The sequence below is a fragment of the Ochlerotatus camptorhynchus genome, unplaced genomic scaffold (genome assembly GCF_037179485.1).
Source record: "Ochlerotatus camptorhynchus isolate MF236.1 unplaced genomic scaffold, CSIRO-AGI_Acam_v1.1 ptg000146l, whole genome shotgun sequence".
Classification (NCBI taxonomy): Eukaryota; Metazoa; Arthropoda; class Insecta; order Diptera; family Culicidae; genus Ochlerotatus; species Ochlerotatus camptorhynchus.
In genome coordinates this window covers 1,167,059-1,194,032 of record NW_027040636.1, presented here as the reverse complement: position 1 = coordinate 1,194,032, position 26,974 = coordinate 1,167,059, and the positions used below count along the sequence as shown (strand labels likewise).

The window sequence follows — 26,974 nt, the reverse complement described above, 5'->3', positions numbered from 1 at the left end:
ATCTATCCCTGGGCCAGTTACTCCTGCTCCAACTTGATTGTTCAATCTTGAACCATCTGGACGAAGATCCGGACAACCAAATTTCCAGGGTCAAATACTTGAAAAAGTCGAATGAAAATGTATATTTTCTCCATCCAGTCTACGTTGTTCCTTACTAGAGAGTTAATACTAACAGTTTATAGAATCCTAAGATGTCATCTAAGGTCTCCTTCAAAGAGTTTCATTGACCTTGTAATCCTTAGAGCACACTTTTTGGCTTCTAATTGTAAAAAATTGATGCAATGGTAGCATATAAAGCAAAGCATCCAATGCCTTCGATGGTGTACATCTCATTGCACCTGTTATTGATAGAGTTGCTAACCTTTGGAGTTTTTCTAATTTTCTCTGAGCAACACTCTCTTTTGTTTTTGGCCACCAGACCAATGCACCATAAGTAACCCTGGGTTTCACAATAACCGAGTGAATTCAACGGATCATTTTCAGTTTCAGTCCCCACTGTTTACCGAAAGTCCTTTTGCATATCCATAGAGCATTAGTAGCTTTGTTGTTTGCCTGTTCTATCAAGGATTACTCCAATATATTTGACAGCATTAGAAAGTTCCAAAAGTGTGTCTTTCTATCTAATGTTTTCTACACGCTATTTCAAAACTACCCAAACTTGGGTAGAATCCACCCAGATCTGTCGAAACTGAACCTACCCAAAAATGGGTAAACTGTGTTGGCAGTTACAAGTTGACAAATGAACAACATCGACATGAATCCAATCGACGTTGTTAATTTGTCAACTTGTCACTCCCAACATAGTTTACCCATTTTTGGGTAGGTTCAGTTTTGACAAAACTGGGTGGATTCTACCCAAATTTGGGTAGTTTTGAAATAGCGTGTAATGAAAATTTCTTCCTTCGCGTAAATGGCACAATAATAGTTTTAGAAGGATTTATGTTCAATCCTTTTTGGCGTGATAAGTATGGGTATTATCCACAATACCGCGGTCGTCCCCAAAAGCAAGCTTTTCCGTAAATCAAAAAGTCCGCTTTCCCCATAGTAATTCCCATATAAACTTCAAAGGACCAGTGCGGTATCAATTCACATCCCAAATGAGCACAAATTTTGGGAGAATTGCCAGGACCTGATTTTAAATCGATTTAGCTTGGTGGAACAAAATCTATATTTTGAACCATTCTAATGTATACCATTCTCTGTATGAAGGGTAAAAAGAAACACAAAGTTAAATCCGAAGTATTGAGAGAATAGGCCGGAATTGCTTTTGTCAATTGCAAACACGTAATTTGCCAATATCTAGCGACTTAAAGCTCAATATCAAAAACTAAAAGTACAAACAGGTAGAGGAATGATTCTTCTATCATTTTATATGGTTTATTCACGAGATTGTTCTTTTATTCGCGAGAAATCGGCGATTGACGTGTTTGTTTACCAAAGCAATTAAGCCCAAATCTCAAAGTTCTCTGAATATACACCTTGACATTGCGAATTTTGCATCAAAGTAGCCTCCTGCGCTGAAAATAATCCCAGTGATGTTCTAACTCAGATTATGTCGTTTTCGTTTTTGCGGTGTAGCACTGGTGTAGTGTAAGCAGCAATAAGCGCGAATCTTTGACAGTTCAACATCATTTGTTTGTAAACAAAGGTGCATCCTATATCTACACTCTAAAATATTTCGGTGTACGGCAGTGTAGCACCGGTGTAGCTACACCGCAAAAACGAAAACAACATTAGTAAACTTATAAATTACAAATGTTTAAGGCAATAAAGCACTACATTTACAATACAATAGAAAATCAAAATGTTGGGATTATTTTCAGCGCTGGAGCTACTTTGGTGCAAAATGCGCAATATAAAGATACAACTATCAACATTAGATTAGTTGCATCACGCTACAAATGATTACCTAGATCTGAAAACAAAACCAGCAGCAGATGTGAAATTGTTTATTTTTCTCCATTCTCGTGTTTGCGCAGGAGGTCTTCCATCTGTCTCCAGAGATTGCGGAAAGGATTGGCAAGTGAAGCGCAAAATGCATATCACGGTACATGAAGTTGACAGCACCACGATGTGGTTGTGGTTTTGTTTCATACGTTATTTCGTTTTCCATCTGAACATCCTGAAGGTATGTAGTTAATGTCCTCGGAGGTTTCAGATTGAGTGAATAAACATGTATTGAAAAGAAACTGTTGTCACATTTTCCAGCGGTTTTTCTGGCTAAATATTTGATTTGCTAATACAGAAAAGAAAATTGCTTACAATGATAAAACAGTTAATGTAGGCAATTCTATTTTTTATATCCTATAGTGAATACCAACAATCCTTATTTTTCCAATTCAATTATTTAGAAGCCTCAATCGGGTTAGCTTCACGGAGCCGATATTTTGTTGTTTGTAGTTTAACAAGAATAACTCAATACTGCACTGAACAATATTTTGAATTTTACTGGTGATGTGAACATCTATGTATGCAAACATTCATGTATACAAACTTCCGTTTCACGTAAACTTGCAACTTGAAAGAAATGTTGTTTACAAAGATGGACGGTTGCAAACAATATATGGAATATTCCATGAAATGTCTCATAAATTTACACGATCTGTAATTTAAACTTGTATGATATATGACATTCCGTTTATGTGCATCATAGTAACATAAATGCAAACTACTTTTTCGAACTATGTACGTCTAGTAGGAGTGAACCAATGACTCCCAGTTTAGTCGAGATTATAAATAGTAGCATTTCTTAAGGATGGATCATGGAAGGAGCATGGAAATGGGGTATCGTTGTCTCATCAGAGAGTTGTTGCCAACACTATAACGTTGTGCAAACGCAGAGCCGCATTTAAGCATAACATTCATTAGGTAGCAAGGAAGAATTTCAACGTTCAGAATCATAAGTATCTAACTGCAATCATCTATTCTCTTCATCGATTGTAGCCAAGTTCGATGGCCATTTCTCGGTGCGTTTGGGGTTGCTTTTGTAGCCAAGCCAAGCGAAGTATGTGGCATCATACAGCGTGTCAAAACATCAGGTTGATTTCGTGTAGCGTGCAGCTGACGTCGACATGATGTTTAGGCATGTTAGCAGTCAGTCAGTGGGCACCGGGATTTACAGCACTTTGAATGATACAATAATCGGGAAATTATATCACTATCTGTAGGAGGGTTTAATCTAATTTCGGCCTACTAAGCACAACCCGTAACTTACATCTCTTTCCCAAATGCTTTTTTACACAAAATGTAAAATGAGGTTACATTCATGTTTTAACCTAGGTGCTCCAGCTAATACAGTAGCTTACAAACCTTATTGGCCTGTTTCTGTGTATCGAATGGAACTTTTAATGATAATCCAAGATCAATTGGTGATGTGTGCATGGCAGATTGTACACAGTAGCTGCTTTAAAAGGAGCATCTATAAGCAAGAGGAGGAGAACGATGGTGGCTTTAATGCCATGAAACAGAGTCCATTGAAGCAAAATTTGGTGAGACCTGCCCATATTATTTTATTCTGATTATGTCATAATTCATTAAATACTATATACATATACCTATATTGGGGATTGGGAGGGGGCATCAGGGCACCTAATTGAAGCGATTTGGATGGGGAGAGTGGTATTTTCAATTCCTTGTTGTTAACATTTCGTGGATGAAGAGTGGGCTCTTCTACACATTCATTGGGGCATCCTTCTGTATAACGGCGGCTTGGACATTCTTTACTTTCCCGTGGAGGCCTATAGGTGACTATCGATCCACCCACCCCGTTTTTGGCCCTTCATACAGTGACATGTTGAGGACAATCAGAGGTTGTTAATCTTTGTCAAATTAAATAGTGAGGAGAGCCCACTGCTATCGGACACAATGATAGACAATTATCACATCATTATCAGTACTTGTCCAAGATATTTCACTTGACTTGATTATCAAAATCAATACTTGGAGCACCAGTGCACTGACATACCAACGATTTAATAACATTCTCGGATATATGTAGCTTTGGATTTGACAAAGAATCGCAAATTGTTTATATTTTGTTAAAAATACAACACTGCTTCAAGTTTACAAATTTGGCCTACGGGTTGCAATTTCGTGCAAACAATTTGTGCTTCTTTTTTTTATAAAACAAAGGGAGTAAATATTTATACTTTGCGTTCATAAACCTTTGTTTTGTAGGTTTTGAACTAACCAAATACGTAGCAAACGTATAACTGAATCCTTATGTTCGAAATTATTGATATAGTTATTTGATGTTTTCTGCTCGATACGACAAATATGGGTGAATAGGTCAAAGTAAATTTTAAACCTAATCAAAGAGAAATTCGGTTATACATCCTCTTACATTCACATTCCCGACAAGATTTTCTGGACGCAATGCTATAACCACTGTAAGTGCTGCGTCCAAGATTGTTGAGATTATTCGTGTATACTTTTCGTAAAATTGATGTTTAAAGAAATCCGAGAAAATGATTACATGTTTGTGAAAGTTAAAACTACCCAAAATCCCCACGAACGCATCCAGTAGAAGACACTACTCAAAGAAACATAGGGCAATGCCACAAGAGGACGCAGCAATGAATCAACGGCCATTTGGGTGGCGTAATGGGGACCATTGCGTGGAGAATTCAAGGCACGTACATCACAAAATATTAAAATGTGTTAATATATGTTTTATGCTTCATTAAAGGTACCACTTAAGGGCCACGCACATTAGATCCGTTTGCGTCGCGGTGACTTAAATTTGACAGTTAGACAATAGATTCACTTTACCGCAACGCGCAAGAACTGGATCTAATGTGGGTGGCCCTTTAGGAAGAAGTTCTAATAAACTATCAACAATTAAATCTGGTCACTAGATAAAAATATGTCCCGAAACACGGGAATTCTTGGACAGAGTCATCAGCTGTTTTCCGATTCCCGGGTGCCATAAATGGCCGGGAAATGGAAACACTACTAGATAGCTATATACACGCCCAACAGGAGAAATGCTGTTTAATTTAAGACACTGACGAAAATGTGTCCCAAGGATCGCTACTTTGTCCATTGCTCTCATTGTACGACGTGTGTGTGTGATGATAATATTACTTGGTAACTGCTGTTGAGCTTTGCTTTTATGTTACGTTCCCTCATTTATATAGCATGACGATAATATGGATGACGATGTACACCAAAGAGAATATACAATCCTATCGTGTTTGTGGTATTTCCGCCTTGCTGCTGCTGCCGGGGCAGCTGAAACTTTGCGACATTCGGCTATGAACATTTCTTGGCCAATTTCCACATCCTAGCTGAGTTGAGCAGAAGCGCCCGGATGAAGCCATACAGCCAACGTAGCGCCGAAAAAGGAAGTAAACACTAAACCTAGAGACATACAGAAGTTTCTGCCAGTACAAGGATGTGCACTTTTACAACATCCTGGTTTGTATAGTGCTGGTCAGTGGCGGTCAATGGGTCCCTTTTCGTAAATCTCTGAATCATGAAACCCATTACACATACACAAACTGTGGTACACGAATGAAGAAAAAATCAAAACCAACGACTGAACGAGAACAAGTTGAAATTGCACATGTACGGCGTGAATTTGTCCTTTTATACATTTTGAATTACATGCACTCCTTCGATGTTATTACGGTATCATCTCGAATTGTGCAACCCTCATTGGATTTGCTCCAACATCTGGTGCTTTCTGGCAGCCAGTAGAGCTGGTTTAAAGTGCAGCCAGAGACGCGCTCGAAATGTATTCTCCACGTTGTAAAATTTACAGCCATCTAGGACAGAAACAACTTGAATCAAAGATTTTAATTGCTGTTTAATTTATTGGCTGTACAGCCTTGTCTACAGTAACTTTGTCGCAGCATGATATCTGATACCTACCTCCGTATATCCCGAACACATTCTACCTAATGGGACGAAGACAATCTAAATTAGCATAATGGACCACGAATTTTCCGCCCCGCTGAAGATGGAATCCCACGGAATACGAAATGCTGACCGTTCAAACCCTGGTGGAATGCAAATATGGTGAGAATGTGTCACCGTTTGTACAGAGATGCGATTTGCAGCAGTGTAGCTTAGACTCACAGTGATATTTGGTGAATTGGCGATTTTAGTTAAATGGTTTCATAGGTGAAGGACTTAAAAAAACCCTTCTCGAACACAAACGTAAAGTAGTATTCTGAGCACCCCTATAGGCACATAAAGCTGACGTAAAATATTTTCACGAGGGTTATTCTCAGCTACCAGTTCAGCATGACTTTCCTACGTGAATGGGTTTGACTGAATTGCATAATCTTGTTGGCATATACAAATTGCTTTATTCTTGGGTTTTAGCGATAAGTCCAAGATAGAAGCATTGACCTTAATTATAGCATGTAACCCTAATATATACATTTAGGATTGTTGCGAATACTAAAATTTTATTCAGTAAAATCGTTTCAAAACCTGAAAATTCGCGAATATTGAATTAAGGATTCGAAGGATTGTATTTTGGAAGACTTATAAAAGAGGGCCTCATAAAATGATGCCAAACTGTATACCTAGTGCCAAATATAACGAGAACAGTAGAACTACGCTGGTGGAAATTAATATAAGGGCACTTTAAAAAGTATAAATTCTCGCAATTTTAAGAACCCGAGGCATTTTAAATCATGTATGTTTATTGGCTCTTTTGATTCATCATCAATGTAGAGTGCGCTAGGTGATTTTGAGAGGAAATGTCATCCAGACCGTTTGTTTACTTCAAAATGACGATTTTCAAAACTTAAAATAATGCATATTTTATTGCACAAAGTTCCATCGGAAGTGGTTTATTTTACGATTTTCTACAGATCTGATCTGATGTAAAGCTCAAATAACCACACATTAATCATTCCGAAGATCATAACCCCTGGGATAGTTCTATAAATCTTAATTTTTCTCAACAAAAATATGTGGAAGCACAAGCCACTGCAAAATCAATAGAGAAAGCAAAGTACAACAATTTCAAGCACCTTCGATGGATAAATTAATCAGGAAATATGATTTTTTTTGCTCTTCTTATGCTACACGGTGAAAATTTCCGCCTCATAATTTTTTTTATGGTTCCCCTATTTACCACCAGAGGCTGAAATGATCGCTTAGTTTCTATTGGCAAATCAAAGTTGGTATTCGTGAAGAATAGAAGAACTATGGAAGTGATGATGGTTTCAAAATTTTACATGGTGAGGTATACGAGAGCAATCTTAGATTGCTTTTATAATGCATGGAGCATTTTATTTAAATCTCGTTGCAGCTGCAGTGGTAGAAAAGCTGAAATCGATGTATACACCTAAAAATCTGAAAAGAAATTATTTTTACTATAATATATGTCTATTGAGTAGTCCCAAAGTTTTTTACTAACGTAGCCTTAACCAGATTCAAATAAAATGATCCATTTGCAAAATAAAAGTATTTTAAGATTGCACTCGTAGACCTCACCGTGTAAAATTTTAAAACCATCATCACTCTCATAGTTCTTCTATTCTCCACGAGTGCCAGCTTTGATTTGCCAATTGGATTCGCCTATAGATTTCTCTGACGTTTGTGAAATGCACAAGTATTAGTGCAGAACTTGGGGTAAATTATTTGTATTAGTGCAAAAAAACCTTTGAATTTACCCAAAGTTCTGCACTAATACTTGTGCAATTCACAAACGTCAGCAAAGTCTATAGGATGCGAAACCAGCGATTTCAAACACCTAAAGCAACCAACGATAAAAACAAAACGCTTGTTACTACTACCACGATAAACTCTCTCTGTAATATAGCTTTATCGGAGTTCTAGAGGAAACGTCAACAACAGTTTGTTTTCATCAAAATAAAGATTTTTCACAACGCAAGTTAATTTTTTTTTAAAAGAACATCTTGCCAATTTCCATATGTAATTGTCTTATTTTACGATTTTCTACAGATCTGAACTGATTTGTACCTCAACTATTCAAATACAAGAAATCCGGAAGATCATAACCACTACACTATTTTAATTCTACATTTTTCTCGACAAAAATATTCCTGAACACCAGCAGGATCCTTGCAAAACCGATACAGAATTAAATTTTTCAACTGTAGATCAAGTTTTGAAGGATCTCAGATGAACCAATTTATCAGGAAAAAAATCTGTGAGTATTTGAAATCTGAACATCAATTAAAAAAAAAAAACTTATAGTTTGAATGCATATTAAAATGTTGGCTGAATGCCATTTTCTTGTGGCCGATCCTAATTACAAACAGGGCAATAATCTGAAATTGTTGCTTTTGCCAAAGAAAAAGATAGTTCTCCAATAACAGCTAACAAATGAAAGAGGGGAACCTTTGGCTGTTTTATATTATTATGGAATTTCAATTTATTTTCCTTTACGTACATTATTCCATCCTTACACCTATAATGCCTATTGTCTAACGTCATTATTGCTATCGTATTTGTACCTAAATCCCTCTTCCTCAACGTCCATCAACAAGCTTAATAAATACCAACATCAGAACTTCAAAATTGTATCTTGGAAGCAATCTGCAAGCTTGAATGCCTCTGAAATGATAGTGGAATACTCACATAAGAAATAAAATAGCCTTGAAGAAACCACTGTTATGTTGGAAATATAAAATTCTCGTATAATGTTGTACATAACAAGATATGCGATATCTGCCAATTGAATCACCGCATATACAGGGTGAGGCAGAGTAGTTGTCACCGATTTTACACCGTATTCTCAATGGGTAAAATAAATACATTTATTTTTTGTTTTAAAGTGTAAGCAAATGTCAGCTTGGCTTGATAGTTTAAAATTTCATTAGTTTCCGATTTCAAGCAGCTATGTACATGAAGTGGCAGGATGTTATAAAGTTGTTTTCAAAAATCAGTTAGAAGCAGAATGAATGATTTATTTTTCGCAACATTACAAAGAAACCAATGCTTGGAAAAACCGTCCTAAATCTGGGCAAAAGTTCTGAAACTAAAACTTGCGTACTAGCTGAGATGACTTTTCTCAACGAATGTGCCTGGTAATTACGGGAAAGAAGGAGAGATTTGAATTTGACTAAGCTAAGTTGAAGCAACCGGTGGAAACTAGCGATTTTAAAATGGCTCACTACTTGACTAGTCTATTGGTCCCAAGTACTTCTATAAGTGTACCCCATTCTAGACGAAATTCTAGTACTACACTATGTTTGTTTTGATTCGCTATGAAAGTTTGACAGATAAAATGAGGGGTTCGTGGATTTTACAGGCGTGATCAGAGATGTTATGCCTCAGAACATCCCAGCGGTGCCGACTGGGATTGAACCCAGGCCTGCTTGGGTGAGAGGTAATCACGCTTATCACTACACCACCGGCACCACTAGCGATAGATATTGTTAAACTTTCTTGTTCACTATAGCCTTTTGTAAGTTTACATGACATTTATCGTGAGCAACATGCGTTACTCATTCTTACATTTGATGTATTTGGCATTATAATTTAATGCAGAACTACTGAAGGGCTACGTTACGATACGATACGTTGGATCACGTTAAGTCTTCAAACATTATTCTTACATATAGGTTATTTTATACTTTTTTTAATTCTAAAAAAACAACATCATAGGGTAGAGCGCTACTTCGTCGTAATCGCCCATTTGCGTTCTATCGATCAGAAAAGATCAATAATATCAATGATTTCACCGTGTACAAATCAATAATACACACTTAAAAATTATCGCCGACTTCGGTAATTTTTACCGAAATCTGAACAGCTGAACTGTTCGGTAAAATTTATGCAATTCAATTAACTTACTTTTCAGCTACTTTGAAACTCAATCTCCACTACAATGGCAAGATTTGATCATTTAAACAAGGTTGAACATGTTTTGAAATTATTTTCAAATTTAATAGCCTTTAACATGAAGGTCAAAGTTTTACCGAACGTTCAGCTGTTCTGATTTCGGTAAAATTTACCGAACACGAAAACAAAATCTTAGTGTGTAGGTTTGTTCCGATGCGTTAGTTTATTAGCAACAACATAAATCCTGTTAGAGCGCATTGTATGAATATCTAAAAAGAAAATCTAATGGTGTTTCAATGCGTTAGGACGGAATTGAAACTCGTAGGACGAATAACAATATAAAAAGCAGCCACAGTTTCCATCTCTCATTATTCTTCAATGTAGTTGGCATTGCAGCACGATTGTTCAATTGACACTGTACACACATTCCATGCAATAAGTGCCATGAGATTTTCTAGTAGTAGGTATGCCATCAATTGAAATATGCAATGACTTATAACAGATTTCACATAGGTATCTTCACATCGCGATTGTGTGTAGCACCACGTTTCGTGAAATACTGCAAATCATCTCGTACGCCACTCCTGAAGCTAGGCATTTTTAAAACTAAGTAATGGCATTCTCAACCCGCTATGTCGCCGTATATATGGTGAAAATTGGCAGTCTGAGTAGCTCACCGTGCGGGAGGAGCCAGCTTGCAAGATTACGCAAATTTCACTGAAATTTTAATTTGAAAACTTTTCAAAGCGATAGCTGGTAAGTAAACTTTATGGGACCGGAGACGATATTGGTGCTACTGGTTGCAGTGGAAGACTTTGTGGACCTGCCAGATGCGAAGAATGCTTTGAGCTATGGAGAAACCTTGTTCGAAAGAAAAAAAATTCACCGGAAAACCGCTATCGAGCACCTTTTCCGCGGGAATTCAATTGAGAGCAAAAGTTTATATCCCTTCACTTAGTTTTTATTCAATGCGGAAGGAATTTCTGCCACATTGAGTGGAGAAAAACAACGAAACTTTGAGCCGTAACACGACATTTATTTCCGCAGCACCTACTTCCAAATGAGGCATAATCAAATTAAAATAGTAAATGTTTAATTTGAGTGGAGCACCAATTTAACGTTGAACACTTTGCTGCCTTATGATACCATCGTATTTGAACGACGCGTCTCATGATTGTTAACGTCACAAGGGTAGTTATATAAGTTGAGAACGAACCCTCTAGGATCACAATCAACCGCTTCATTGGTACATCGCTATTATCATCACCACCACCATTATCCATACTAACATCAACAACAACGCCGACGACGATGACAACGGCCTAGCAACACAAAAGTAGCACAATAGCGTGACATATTCTTACATCACGATATGACCATCCGACAGCCAACGATGTCACTAACCCTTGGACTTACCAATGATGGAAGACACCACAGCATTCTTCAGATAATCTTACTCAGCTGATTGACAGGGCTTCGAAAGGTTTGTTTATATTAAAAACATGAATAAATCAGTTTAGTTGGTTTTAGACCTCAGTGTAGTTAAGTAGAATTTTTTTTTACTTTGACTGGATGACAAGATCCAGAACTTATATAAAGTGAACTATCTACAATTCGATATTGAAGGGGTCATCGAGTTATAGAAAGACAACCACATTGGAATAATTAATTTTTACTGCGGTTATTTAACTCGATATCGAGTTAGTGGAAATCGAGTTCTGGAGAGTTGACTGTAATTACTGAATTAGTTTCAGTTTATTGCGGTAGGAATGGATTGAACACCATGGTTTATAAACGCCTCATAATAACTTAAGAGAATTTATAAATAATCTAAAACCTGATTAAATATGTAGAATTGATGTGTGATTTGGGGTTTGAATGCTCAATATAAACTTTTTTATTTGCACATTAACGGAACGACCGATAAAGTGGCCACATTATAAAAAGTGTCGTTCCGATTAGCAAGCGATATAGAGAAGCTTTGGAAAATATACCATGTAAAATGGACATAGAGAACAACACAGTTAACGAATGCTATTCGGAACTAGCGAGCAAAATGAGGAGAGCAGCATCTAAGACATTACGAGTCAAAACTGTACCAAGTACTCCAAAAAGAAAAAAAAGGCACTTGAACGAGTAAAATCTGCGTTGAAACAGTGAAAAAGCATCCAGACATGCAAAATTATAAATACAAATTAGGAAACCGCCGAAAAGAATTCAACCAGGCAGCTAAAGAACATAAGGAAAAAGAAATGATGTTTTTTTTTGTGGGTCAAAGAATTAGGAAAACATATAACTACTTTAAACGATTTATAAAGCAAAGGAACCGAAAGGTAGCGAAAATTACGGCTAAAGCAGGGGGTCAGATATTTTGCAGGAAAGAACGGGACCAGAAATAGAACTATGCGAAGTACAGTATTATATCCCACTTCCAAATCCTCCTAGCAAAGAAGAAATTATGAATATTATTAAATTTTCGTGTAATGGTAAGTCTCCAGGATCAGATAGAATTTATATGGAATATATAAAATGCGCAGATGAAAGTACTGTTAGTAAGTTAGTAGATCTAATACAGAAGGTTTATATTAGAAACGAGATGCCAAGAGACTGGAATACAACAACGCAGATACCAATTCCAAAGAAATCCAGAGCCATGGAAACTGGTGAGTTTAGGAGAATTTCATTATGCAATGTAGCTTACAAAATTTATGCTAGATGGATTACGAAGATGCTAATTCATTTTGCTGGTGAACCAGGAATGCATCAGGTAGCTTTCACAAGTAGTAGATTGACTGATGATCATTTATTCATCACCAGGCGAATTATGGAAGAGTATTGGAACGCGGGTAAAGATCTATATATTTTTGCATTAGATATTAAAAAAGCTTTTGATACGGTCAAAATACAAAGTTTAAAGGACGTGCTGTTGAAATTGCAAGTACCATCCCGTTTAGTCGATAGGATTTTAGTTTGCGTTAAAGATGAAATCACAAGGATTAAGTAGGAGGGACAATTATCTAAGGAGGCAAAAAGAGGAAAGGGAATTAAGCAGGGGTTCCCGTTATCTCCATCATTGTTTAATTATTTAATACAAAGTGTTTTATCTAAATTATAAAAAGTGTCATTCCGGATCCTCCTTTAGGCCTGTAGAGTTTCCCTGAGGGCGTATATGGTGTCTTTACACCATAGATACTTAGTACTATCAATTTACAGTAATATACGTTAAGTAAAGTGTAAAATTATGTCGATAGATAGTGGAATTTCCTACTTTACCGGCAACTCGGGTTGATCCCGGCCCTCTATCCCACACGCAAACCAAAAATCTATTACAATAAATGTTAGTTCCGTTTCCTATCATCCTCTGTTCATGAACATCACAACGAATGTTAGAAATTGACCATGCAGGCGATGTAATGGTTTTTTGTCTTTTTTTTTATTTCGTGTTCCATCTACGCTTTCGACTATACCAGTAAGCTTGTAGAACGACGCACATTGTAGAACATTGTAGAACGACGCACACACTTGTCTCGAATCTCTCCAGCAGAAAAAGCATACGAAGTCGAGCATGCGAGAAAGTGAGCGCTTCATGTTTGCTTTTAGGCTAACCATATTCAGGCGCATGGAGAGAGCAGTGGAGAAAGCACAGGTCTGATAGTCGCAACGTCCGTGGTTCGAGTCCAGTCGGCGACCTTTTTTCTATTTTTTTCGACATAATTAATTTCACTCACTAATACACTCCACATTTTTCGGTCTACAATTTTCTTACATCGGACCGCAGCTAGGTATATCGCATCCTCGGTTCATGCGGTCTCCACTTACATCCTCTGATGATGAATCCCACATAATTGTAAGCGAATCTTACATCCACCGGTTGGGTGCAGTACCCAAAAGTCTCCGGCCAATGATATCAATAATACCACCAAAAGATTCAGCAGAATTTTTCCTTTGAGAATATGTATAACATGTTGACTGAAACCGTTTGGTAGCCGAGATATTCAATTTAGTCGCGGTTTTGTCAATTTTAGCCCACTGTGCAGCGGTACAAAATCTGATTGAAGGTGTGAAACGTAAAGTCCGACAGTCCGTATTTGGAAAATCGGAAGCCTAATCAATTATTTTTTCCGTATTTTGTAGTTATTGAACTTCAAAAAGAAAAAAGGTTTGATCATTTATATAATAACATAATCACTGTGCACTTAATTATGTTTGACAAATTTTTGACCGTTCCACAAATTCGGACACTCTAAAAATTTAATCAACACTGCCTTTTATCGTGGTCTATTATTGCTTACTTTGCACAAAAGTAGATTCATGAGCTGAAAATAATTCCTCCTATTTTTTTCGCTCAGGCCCGAAAACTAAAATGTATTGATTTTTAATGTTCTATCACCGCTAGTAAAGGGTGATACGGTCAAAATTTGGTCAATATCAACTTGACGTATTTCTTTCAATTTTGCATTTAAAAAACCTGAACACCCCTCATTTTGAAGGTGTGTGTGTGTGTAGAATGTTGCTCCTATTTTGATTTTGGAATTCACTCTTCAGTTGTCAAAATGCCGTCCAAGCAAGAAGAGCAGCGTATCAAAATTTTGCTCGCGCATCGCGAAAATCCGAGCTACTCTTGCGTGCGAGCAAAATCGCTAAAAGTTGCCAAATCAACCGTTACAAATGTAATTAAAGTGTTTGGGGAACGTTTGTCGACAGCCAGGAAGTCTGGATCGGGGGGAAATCGAAAACCGGAAGCCGCTGAGACGACAAAGAGAGTTGCCGGTAGTTTCAAGCGAAACCCTAACCTCTCTCTCCGAGATGCCGCAAATAAGCTGGGTGTATCGTCTACAACCGTGCATCGAGCCAAAAAACGAGCCGGACTATCGACTTACAAGAAGGTAGTGACTCCAAATCGCGATGATAAACAAAATACGACGGCCAAAGCGCGATCCCGGAGGCTGTACACGACGATGCTGACGAAGTTTGACTGCGTGGTAATGGACGACGAAACCTACGTCAAAGCCGACTACAAGCAGCTTCCGGGACAGGAGTTTTATACGGCAAAAGGAAGGGGAAAGGTAGCAGATGTTTTCAAGCACATGAAACTGTCAAAGTTCGCAAAGAAATATCTGGTTTGGCAAGCCATCTGTACCTGTGGCTTGAAAAGCAGCATTTTCATAGCTTCCGGGACTGTCAACCAAGAAATTTACGTGAAAGAGTGTTTGAATAAACGTCTGCTGCCTTTCCTGAAGAAACACGGTTGTTCCGTACTGGGGCATGGAGTGGTACGCCGCCAACAACGTGCAGGTGGTTCCCAAGGACAAGAACCCTCCCAACACGCCAGAGCTCCGCCCAATTGAGAAATACTGGGCTATTGTCAAGCGGAACCTAAAGAAGACCAAAAAAAAACTGCTAAGGGCGAGCAGCAGTTCAAGGCAAACTGGCTTTCTGCGGCGAAGAAGGTGGACAAGGTGGCTGTACAAAATCTGATGGCAGGGGTCAAGCGTAAGGCCCGGCAATTCGGATTTGGAAAAGTGGAAGCCTAACTGAATATTTTTCCTGAATTTTATACTAATTGAACTTGAAAAAGAAATTTAATTTGATTTTTTAAATAAACGATTTCACCGATTTACACGCGTTTTCCCTTGACCAAATTTTGACCGTATCACCCTTTATGTGAATATGGTATTCTTTTTTTTAAAATGTAGCGCTATATTACATTAAAAATAGTCCATTTTTATTTTTACTGGCCTTAAGCGAGAAAGTTCTGCACAGGAGTCTACGTTGATACAAAATGCTCCAAACCAAGGACCGAAACGTCTGCGATGATAAGAGAAAGTCAACGCATTTTTCTAGACTGCTGCGCCGAAAAAAAAAACAAATTTCTACGTATTTAGGGGCTGTTTTCAAAAACCACGTAGAAATTTAGGGGGAAAGAGGGATTTGACGGGTGTCTACGGCCATACAAATTAAAAAAATATGTATAGACGATTGTATACGCAGGGGGAGGGGAGCTCTAAGCCATTCAAAAACGGTCACGTAGTTTATAAATGGTATCTTATTCCGTTGCAAAGTATACGTATAATTTAGTAAAAAAATAAATCTCTGGAATATCTAACCGCCCAGCATTCGATGCATGATGGTACCTTGAAGGTTATGATGTTTGCTCACGGGTTACAGCAACATCGAATCGTGGGATGTCATGATATTTGGTGATAGGCTTAACAATTAGACCCCAGGGCGTACCTGTAACGAAAAGAGAAGAAAGTATGTAAAAATAATGAAGGAAATATTCTATTGATAAAAATAACGCTTTAAAGTCACATCTGCCAAACCAATAGACCTGTCTATGAAGCAGAACTTTCCATCACAGGAGCATTTTCTATCGTAATTCTCGATTACACTAGTATGATTCGTTTTACTCATTTGGTGATCAAAAGCTCCAAGAACTATCGAAATGATGATGATTCCAAAATTCTTCAATACAAGCATTTTAAATATTCTCTCAAATATTGTGTGCGGCATACCATCTGTTCTCAGTTTATGTCCATACGACTGGTGGCTCTTTATTCAAGATTTGCTCCTCAAGCTGCTGCCATAAAATGCTATCTAAGTTACACACCTGTGTAGAATCCTCATGGGCGCGGTTGCCCAAGCGACAATGTCAGTTTTATTGAGGCTTCAAAACATTATGGTCTACAGAACCCTCATAAAACCAGAAATGTTGTTTGGGTGCAACTCACTTATGAGTGGCAGCTTCGACCGTCATTAAATGAGAATTTAACATAAGCACGACAATACCTTGCCATGAAGATTTTTGAAACAACCACCATTTTGATAGTTCTTAAGTTCATCACGAGGGGCTACTTTATGAGCTAAGATAATCGAGATTTCATGAGCGGAATAATTTAGAGAATACATGGTCAAACCAGTTTTAGATTTATTTATTGTTTTCTGATAGATAAATTATCTAGGCCAGTTTTGTATGAGTAAATGGTAGGACATCATTATCATCATCATCATAATCATCAAAATTTGAAAATGTGCATATCTTTCTATCAATATTGCACACAGTCAGACTAGTATTGTTTCATGAATTGATGTTTAAGCATTGAATTCCTAATTGTACTGTTAATGAATGTCCTGTCCATTTACCCCACGACCTCTGAATGTTGAGGGCAGTAAATTGTTTTATTGTCACGTAATATAGACTATCTTAATATCAAAAGTCATACAAATGACGAAATTTCCTAAAAAAATCGCTAATGTGCCGAAATTTTTTAATTATTACGTAATTCAATCAGCAACTCTTTTCATTTATAGCAATATGCAAGGCAATGTGTTTTTTTTTTTCGATAATTATAAAATTTATTGAGTCTGGTCTTAGCTATTCTATCATCGATCCGACGTTACATTAATATTTTTTGATGGCAAATTAACAAAACTACGTAAGTGTCCTTTTGGGAAGTAGCTCGCACCAAAAAAGTGAAAAAGTTAATTGCAGTCCTTGTTTTTGAAAAACTACAGTGCAATACAAATATGCGACAGTATGAAACCGTCGACGTTGTGGTTTTTGGATCAAATAATTCTGACCTAACACCAACATTTGGTGTTGTTCAGCATGATATAAGAGGTAAAATACCAAAGAATAATACCAAAAAAAATGTATGCATAATACTTTGTAAATATCAAAAATTTATATTTGGATGTCGAAAAAAATACCTGTGTGGTATTTTGTTGGTATAACATTTGCATATTTTGGTATTGGAATGGTATTGTGGGAACATTTTTTGGTATTTTACCTCAGGTTCAGGCTCCTCCATACCAATTTAAGGTATCGAGATATTCGTTCCTGCTCGGGTATCATCTCAACGAAATCAAGTCGACCCTCAAACACCTTGGACATTTGAGTAGCCGCTCACCTATGTAGCTGCCCAGTGCTTGTGTTGTGTGTTACACTCTAGGCTCATGATAGGAGAATCCAATCACGTACCAGAAGGCACATACACACACACGCAAGCAGTTTACCTAAACTCGTTTCCGCTTGCCAAAAAGTTGCTCTTCAAATAAATCACACAGCTCAAAGGCACCAACAAAGGCACAATCTCCAAACCAAACTTGGAGTGACACAACCATACAAGGAATTCTTTATATATGAAGGAACAAGGATGTACTTGAGGTGAAGTGAACATAGCGTTCCACCTTCATCCCTGGAACTTCTTGCGTGGAATTCGGGGAAAGACTGTACTGATTTGATTTTATCTCAATGTGACATTGCGAATGAATGCATAGTGAAAGTGTATGTAGTATATGTGACGATCTGGAACATGTACAGTGTACACCATGTTCTAGCCCAGAGGGAAGCGGAGTCAGCCGAATTGAAAGATAATGATAATCCAGCGTGACAACCGAGAAAAGATTTTTTTTTTTCTAAGCGAAAAGTTACATGTGATTCACGTGTGTGCGAAAGTATTTTCCTTTTGCTGGAAAAAAAAATCGAGAGGGATGTCCTGAAGTTGCATAGAGAGAAGCTTTCCCGGCATGAAATCCGTTGATTGGATGCGATAGAATTACTGATGAGAATTTGATCAACCTGGACAGACTTTGGTGAGGGAGTTCTTTGCTGATGTGTTTTTTATTCGCTAAATGAAGACCGTTTCTGTATTGGATCTTTTGTTACTTTAAATATTGATGTTTTTTTTTTGAGAGAAGAAGTTTCTTAACATGATATGCAATTTTCAATTTCAGAGTTGTTGATTCTCGACCAATAATTGAAAAGGGCACATCAATTTTTGTAAACTTTTAATGGCCTTTCCTCATCTTACTTTGGTAAGTCCACGCAAACCATTAATATCAGCGTGAGGGTGAAATATTCCCTTTACATTTCGTTTACTTTAAAAAGGCATTTACAAGTTAAGTTTACAACAGCTGAGGAACCGTTTACAATTTTTCGTTGAGAATTGAAAGCTTTTCGGTATATAAATGCTCCGGTATGCTATATAAAAAATCAAGAAAACATTCAAATTGTGGAAAATAACTGTTGAATAGATCCAAAAAATGTTACTGTTTTAATCTCCTGCTCATTTGCTAGAACCAGTGCTGAGATTTGTCTTGTCATTGACAGACTTTCGCGCGATATTGACAAAATTGTTTGTGACTGACAGACTTGATCCTCAACAAATCTTAGTCAAAATCACAGTCATTTTTATGTCAATGACAAAGATTCTTCTGGCAACAAAAAGTGTAATTTCGTGCATTCTGTGTCACATTATTGTTATCCAAGTGGTTCAGAACGTAGACGCTTGTTCACTTTAACGGCTTCATGTAGTTGTGTTGCTCAAGTTATTTAATTTCGTTACAAATTTAGTTAATAAAACATTCTACACATGTTCGTCACTGACAGCATTTTCATTGACAATTGACATGGTTGCCTTGACGATGACTGTTATCTCAAATGAGTGACCAAAGCAGAATTATTAATATCACCGTGTATTGTCGAGATTTTGCAGCACTGGATGGAACTCAATTAACTATCCAATTTTCCAATACCAAAAAGATAAGATCAAATAAACAGTAATCCTAAGGTTTAATGCCAATCAAAAAATGTGCATTGACAATGATTATAATTTAATAATTTGAATTATTAAGGTCAAGCTTTCGTGATTGCAAGTAGAAATCTGCACACCGAACTCGTATTGTATATGAGAAAAATGATACCTTCCGGTACAAAAAACATTCAGATCCTCACATCCGTGAACTGCTTACCATGAGGCACCCCATCTATCAAAACAAGGAACGCTTTGTGGTAAAACGTCTTCAGAAGTGAAATATTGCACCCGAAAGTGGACGGATAGTGAACATTGTTGGTAAAATTTTGCAAACAAACAAGCATCCAAGGGTCAAGTGACTGACGAAAAAGCAACATTGGTCACCCCGAAATCGCACTTGATCGCACTTGTCGTCAATCGAGATTTTGCTTCCACTTTCCACTTTTGCTGTTGCATGCATAAGCCAAGAGACCATCCACCACCCACCAGCGCTTTTGTCTGGCCTAATGTTTCATATATGCAAAGCAGGCTACATCACAAGAACATCCATTGTTCTCTCTGGTTTCTTTTTGTCTCTGGCAAGGCGCACAGTCGAAGGCAAAGCTTCGGTCTCATAGCACTTTTTTTATCTGCCAGAGGACACATTTTCCTACACATCTGTTGTTCGACCCTGAGCGCATCGCTAACAAATACCGTCAAGTGTGAGTGATTCATCTTTCCAATGAACGGAATGACGTACACCTCTCAGCTGCCGTTTGAAGCATAACTGTATGAAGTGTATTGAACATTCCATAGTAATGGGACAGTTATGCGTTCACACGTTGTTAAGTGCATTCTACCACTTGTCTTCCTTCTTTCTGAGTTCGCTACACAAGAAGGATGTATTCAGTTGTATTTAAAGTGCATTACCATATCCCTAGTAGCAAGGATGAAACTTCTTTGAATAACTTGAATCTTGGAACAGTAAAGCTGTCAATGCAATGCTGCATCAGCGTTGACGAATGGATTAGTTCGTCTAAAGGCATTTGTCAAACACTTTGTTTTTTAACCAGAATCTTGCGCTGCATTGTTCGGTTAAATTTTGCAGGATTCAAAGTTGATTTGAGATGTATAAGACCAGAACAAATGGTAGTTTTTACTTTTGTCACTTCTCTCAATCAAAATTTCCAAAATCATGAGGGGGGAAAATTCTGAAAACAAATTGTTTATTTTTTGTGGGGTAAGGAGGAAATTTTGATCTCTTTCAAAAACAAATTCTTTTTCCAATTTTGTATATGGTATGCTTTCTAAGCAGTTTTTTTTTTTCAAATTCCAGCTAATTCTGGCTACCCCGGAATTGGGAAACAAATGACGATTCATCCCAAACATTTATTGTAATAATATTTTTCTATAGTTCTCAGCTATAACTTTTGATAGGTTTTTTATAAGATTTTTCATTTAATAGCTTATGTCGCCCGATTCATGAAGAATTACATATTATTTGCCTAGTAAATAAAATATGTTGTTTTCTCCCGGAAGATTAGCACCTAATTTACTCCGGAAGATTAGATCGACATCCTGTCGAAGTTCTAACAAATTCACCAAAAAAAAATCGGCTTCTTCAGAAAGATTCTTCCCAGAATATTAGTTTGGCATCACACGAATTTTTCATCCAATATCTCTCGAAAGTGTTTTCCAACTTGCCAGAGTATTGTTCCAGCTTCTTCTCAATGATTAATTCGATTTCTCTTGAAATTTCTTCCAACGTTCCTCGTTATCGAAATTATCTTCGGACTCCCCGAAATTGTTGCCTATTTTACCCGGCAGTTAATTCTGACTTCCCCCAGAAGACTCTTCTGACTTTTCCTGGAAGTTTCTTCTTACTTCCCCAGAAGTCTTTCTGATTTCCTTTTGTCTTCTATAGAAAGTTTATATCAGAGCTCCATCAGAAATTCCTTCCGAATTAACCACTTCAGTCGAGCAGTTAAAATGACGTTTACTACCACTCAAACTTTGAAATAAAACATGATTTTAAGATTTTTTCTTCTAGAACCACGAGAAAAGTAGCCAACATTTGTGCGTTTCATAAAAAATAAAGGGTTGTGTTCTAGACACGACCGCAGTATGACGTAGAACCACGCAAAATTGATGTACTTATAATTATGAATGGGGCGGGGCAGAACGTTTCTTTTGTGCAGAATATGGAAAAAAGGATGAACTTTGGATGTTAATTGAATTGCATATATAGAGGTACCAGATATGTTTTACAGTCAGTTCTTGGTAATTCATCAAATGTATGCCGCCTCTTGAGCATTTTTTTTTGAAAATTTAGGCTCTGCGTGTAAAAAAATGTTTTTACTTAAGGGGCTGTTCATAAACTACGTAGACAGAGTTTAAAGGGGGGGGGGGGGGGTTGGCAATTATCCACAGCCCATACAAATTTTAAAAAATGTATGGGCAATTGTCTTCCCCAGGAGGGGTGGGGGTTCAAGAATCCCAAAAATGTCTACGTAGCTAATGAACAGCCCCTAGTTGTGGTTTACTTAAAATTTATTTCCCGGAAAAAATTGATCGTCAATGTCCATATTTTTTCGAGTTGTTGTTAATGGGGGGAGAGGTTGTTTATAAGGGGGGAGGGGACCTAGTGCCACGCCGTCGGTAATGAGCAGAGTCAGGAAAGCAGTGCTGTTTTATATCTTTTCAGGTTCAAGCAGAATGATGTGCAACCAAGTGGTATTCGTTTATGATGACTGGGTTTGGGGAAAACGTTCAGTTCAAAAAAACAGTAATAAAATTATCATTTGTGCAGTGTTCAAAAGTTTTTTGATTAAAAATTGGAAAAGTATTTATTTCAGCAGATTCTTTAAGTAATATCCTATCGATTGGCGTATTTGGATTTAAATTTCATCTATAAATGACAAAGCTACAAGCGTTCAAAACCTAACACTATTTCACCACACATATTTTTTTGATTTGCACCCCAGTATAGCCGACAAAGACGTAGTTCTACGTCAAAAATAGAAATTAGTTGGTCCAGTTTTGTGAAATCGCTGGTATAAAGTCACGCCAAAACTGCTTGACTAAGTGGTCAAGTCGTGGAAGCTTCTCTAAGTGGTCAAGTCCTGACATCTAACTATGTATCTATTAGAACTTTTAATATATAGGGGAAATGTATGTAATGTTGGCCTAAGTGTCCCTTATTTGGGCCCATACATAAATTCAGCAATCGACTAAATTTTCAATAGCAACCAAAAATATCCATTAGTACCGTCTCAATGACGCGTTCATCTAGATACCATTGATAAATATAGCAGATTTTTAGCGATGGGCCCAATCTTAGATCCATAGGCCAACATTGAAGCCATTTCCCCTAGTTCATTAAAATTTGTTCAAGCAATCTATGTTTTACAGTTGTTCTGAATGGATTCAATTTTGTTATGCTTTTTATTCTAATGAGAGCACTTTTTTATGTAATCCAAAGCTTGCTTTGGTATTTTATGAGATATTTCTAGAAGCCAGTTTGTTATTTTATGAGGTTAAAGATGCTGGTCATAAAAGTGTTCATGAAAAAAATATTTTGTATTTTTTTTTAATATTTTAAAAATCTTTGTTTAAAGATACTAATATAGTTTCTTCAGCCATATTGTTCAACAATAGTTGAACAATATGGGTGAAGACCCAGACAACCAGAATGCACGTATATTCAAAGTTGTTTCTGTGATATACAAACATATATACAAACAATCAAATCGTATAGAATGAAAAAAAGGGCTTATACCTACAAAAGTGGAGGCCATATACGTGTAAATCTTAATTTATAATTAAACTAGTTGATTTGGCATCATATACGATGGAAAAATGATTCATCGCATAAAAGTCGGAAATTTCCATTCTATACGACTAAACTTAAACATAATGCGATGTATGTCATACTTGTATGCGATGTTGACAAAAACTGTAGTTATTTATGATACTGTCTGTACATTGTTATACGACTTCTCGTTGTCTGGGGAGACTAGATTAGTATCATTAAACAAAGATTTTTGACAGCTAATTTTGTGTAGAAGTTATATATGACCCCGTAGGATCGAATCAGACTAATATTTTTGTATAGTAAAATAGTGAAAAACGGGCTGGTGTCATAAAGCCACACACGATACAATGATGTTATATTAAACTTCCCAAAACGGATTTGTCAGTTTGTTCGGAGCAAATAAGGTTAGAAATCTACAAATCTGCCTTTTCACTCTCTCCATGTGGATTACCGTGCCAAACCTGAGTTTTCATGTGAATTACCATGTCATAGCATATCATCAAAGAACTGTGCTGTACTTGTTTGAAGAAAGAATCAGTAAGTGCGAATGGAAAGCTCGAAACTAGAGCGCGGGTAGTTGAAAAGCTTATTTCAATTTCCATGGAATGCATATCCTTTCGGTTGGTTGGTGTGAATTCCAGAAGTAGTATTTGTTTGCTTAGTTCAAACGAGAGCATCAGCAGCAAAGCAAGAAACGAGTAAGGTATACCAGGGCAAGTTGAGACGGGTCTCCTGAAAGCGTCTTATATTATGAAAAAACACTGAATTATAATTAAGAATGCACAAACTTACATTTTTATATGTGTATATTTATGGTGTGTAGCATTTCAACTTACCCGATACATGGGGTAAGTTCAAACACATATATTACAGCAGTTTTAAAAACAAAATACTCATCTATTTTCTTCTAAAACAACGAGCTTAACGTTTGTTAGGTTAGTTTTTCAAATAAGAAAATTAAGGTTATTTTGCTTAACGACGTGTTTGGTATATCATCCAAACCATTTGTGGAATAGTTCTATAATTTAAGTTATCGTTCGTTTATGGTAATTTTGTATTAGGGTTGCTCGTGAAAAAAAAAAGATTTTTTTAACAACCTCCCTTTTCTGTTGTATAAACATTAGTGCAGGGATGTTCTGAGGCATAGCATGTCTGATCATGCAGGGAAGTAAAGCCGTTGGTCCCCGGTTCATAAGTTGATGAGTCGATAGGTAGGGTCCAGGTGTAGGAGCTGCCTTACTGGCGTCGGTAGCATTGGTGCTCAGCACGGAAAACAAGATCGACGGAAAAAAAATCAAGGAAAAAAAACATTAGTGCAAAAAACTGGTAAAATTAAAAAAAAAAAACTGTTTTTAGAAGATTGAATTACTGTGAAAAAATTTATTATAAACTTCATAACTAATGAAAATAAACGAAGCTTAGGGATACGTTAAGCTGTTTGTAGCTACCTGTCACAATGATTATTCACTTTGGCTTTCCGTTTCAACTTACCCCACGTTTCAGCTTGCCCCGGTATACCTTATCTCTAGAATGGATAACAACGCGCCACCCAACATTCTAAAGCGAGAATCGTACGAAAAAAAAAATACCTTGTATGCGGTAATACAAGCATGAAGAACATCATCCTTGCAAAGGAAATGCCACAAAGGCACTTGCAAATTCCTTTCGTTTCATTTATTCATGACAATATCCATTTAGCATAACGTGTTTTTAGGTATTGCAAGATGATGGGATGGCTTCGACAGTCGTTTTCGATCTGAATGTTGTAAAAAAAAGCTAGTGAATTAGGAGGACATCTAGTTGCTACAACGTTAAGACAACCACTATGGTTTCCATGGAATTTATCCGACGAAACATTACTCGTTCATTTTCTGCATCGAACCTTTTCTCAAGCACATGATGTGCACAGTACGAAACCTCTCCAGCAACCATAATTGCACCCATTCACTCTAACGAGTCGTTTCATCAGAATCTCAATGAATAGGTAGAGAGCTGAGAATGCTGGGACGAAATGTTGATTTTCCGACAGAAACAAAAAGTAGTCGTATTTGCCATTGGAATAATCATTTAAATGACGCTACTCGACCCACGATGTTTCATTCTGCATATAAAACACAGACAAACAACCAATGAGGGGTTATGCAAGCCAGTCGGGAATAATGCAGACAAAGCAAAGTTCCAACAAGGAAAGGAGCCTTTTAATCTTCGCTAATTAAAAGTTTTCATCTTTACTGGATGTGTCAAGAGCTTGAATGTGTTGGTACTTGGGTTTAGTTGTTTGACGTTGAAAATCGAGCATGAAGACCAAAACAGTCGTATTAAATATTAGGAGAAATTGGGACAATGTGGCCACCCACTTAAAAACCAACTTATTGAACATATTTTACAAAAAATCTGATGCAGGCTAAATGCTTAAAGCCTACTTACACTATCAATTTCGTTTAAGTCTAACATTATACTTTTCTCTAGAGCTAATACTCGAAAAATGTTAGACTAGCTCAAAATGTCAAAACTGTTATAAGATTTCTGAATCAGAAAATATCAGTAGTTTGTTATAACTTATCGTTGATATTCCTTCAGCAGCTTTATAAATGGTCATTGGTTTCTTATAAGACTCGATATTTTTCTAGATTTTAATAAATATTAAAGATTTTCTTCACAAAATATTACTTAAGTCCATTCGGGGCGATATGAGCACCAATGATATTTCAACTTAAATTCTTCAGTTTTGCATTATTCCATTCATAAATATGCCTGTATCATATGAAACCACGTATTGAAGCAGCTGCTTTGATAAAAAATCAGTCGTTCACAAGACTAAAAATTAGCAGTATATGCTCAACGGTGAGTTCAGAGTTACTTCGCTATTCGGAGAGCTAATTATATCAAAGAGATGTTTCTTCGTCAGCCATGTATGTCCTATGCAAAGCCGGGTTAAAATTCTTTGTTGTAGTCGGTCGCCCCTGTCCGTAAATTTGTCAACCGATGGCTTATATTTCTGAAGGAAGGTGGTCCGATGAGTGGTCCATTGTTTAGAAAACCTTCGACGGAAAAGTCCTTGGATCCATTGCGAAACATCAGATGCAGGAACCGATCGGGAAAACGTGCTAGCACTACGTCCTCGTTCGGCTGCTTGGTATGCTTCCTGGTACGTTTCCTGGAATGCCTGAGTGACCAGGCAAACCACAATGTCTTTTTAGCAGCTACTTTTTCGAATGCTTGTTAAAAACGGGTGACCAAATTCGCCGTTATCGCAGGCAGCGGCGGAACAGGCAGAGTCTTACAAGATTACTGGGGGTGTCCTAGGAGCGTATTCCGCAGCGGCTAAGATGGCTGCAGATTCTGCAGTATAGATGCTGCATTGAGATTGAAGGCTTCTTTCGACTAGAATACCAGGTCCGATTACTCCGATGCCAACTTCGCTAGAGGTTTTCGATCCATCCGTATACGTGCATCCGTGTACTTGAAATATTTTGTGTTGAGGCGCTCTCGAGCGATGATCCTGACGTTATTCGTGCTCTTTTCTGTCCCTTTTTGGAGGCCCTCTTGATGGTTCAATGTTAAACTGGCCATTGTCTTGAGTTTCTTTGATGAATATGAACCACCGTATCTGACACAAAAGCGGCAATTTAAGGAATTCAGTGATACACATTTTAACACGGCAACCAACATTGAGTTGGTTAAGTTGATTTAATATATGTGGCCGCCAAGTTTAATCATACACAGCAAAAAAATAATTTTGATATCACATCAAAGTGGATGCACTACAATCATGTCGAAAATTTCATGTAATTTTTATGACCACATAAATAAACAAATGCAGTAAAAGCAGCGTAATGTCAGTTCATGCATTGTATTAATGATAATTTTGTCC

At 37.2% G+C, this 26,974-nt stretch overlaps 2 protein-coding genes across 6 annotated transcripts in view; both read right to left on the bottom strand.

Moving 5' to 3' along the window:
- Positions 1-26,974, bottom strand: part of Cals (calsyntenin-1) — a 296,934-nt gene that overhangs the window by 193,085 nt on the left and 76,875 nt on the right. The window lies entirely within an intron of this gene.
- Positions 15,960-26,974, bottom strand: part of LOC135700996 (uncharacterized) — a 101,669-nt gene continuing 90,654 nt past the window's right edge. Inside the window, exon 4 of the mRNA XM_065221696.1 lies at positions 15,960-16,005. The gene's annotated coding sequence lies outside the window, so the exon portion shown is untranslated. The remainder of the gene's footprint in view (positions 16,006-26,974) is intronic.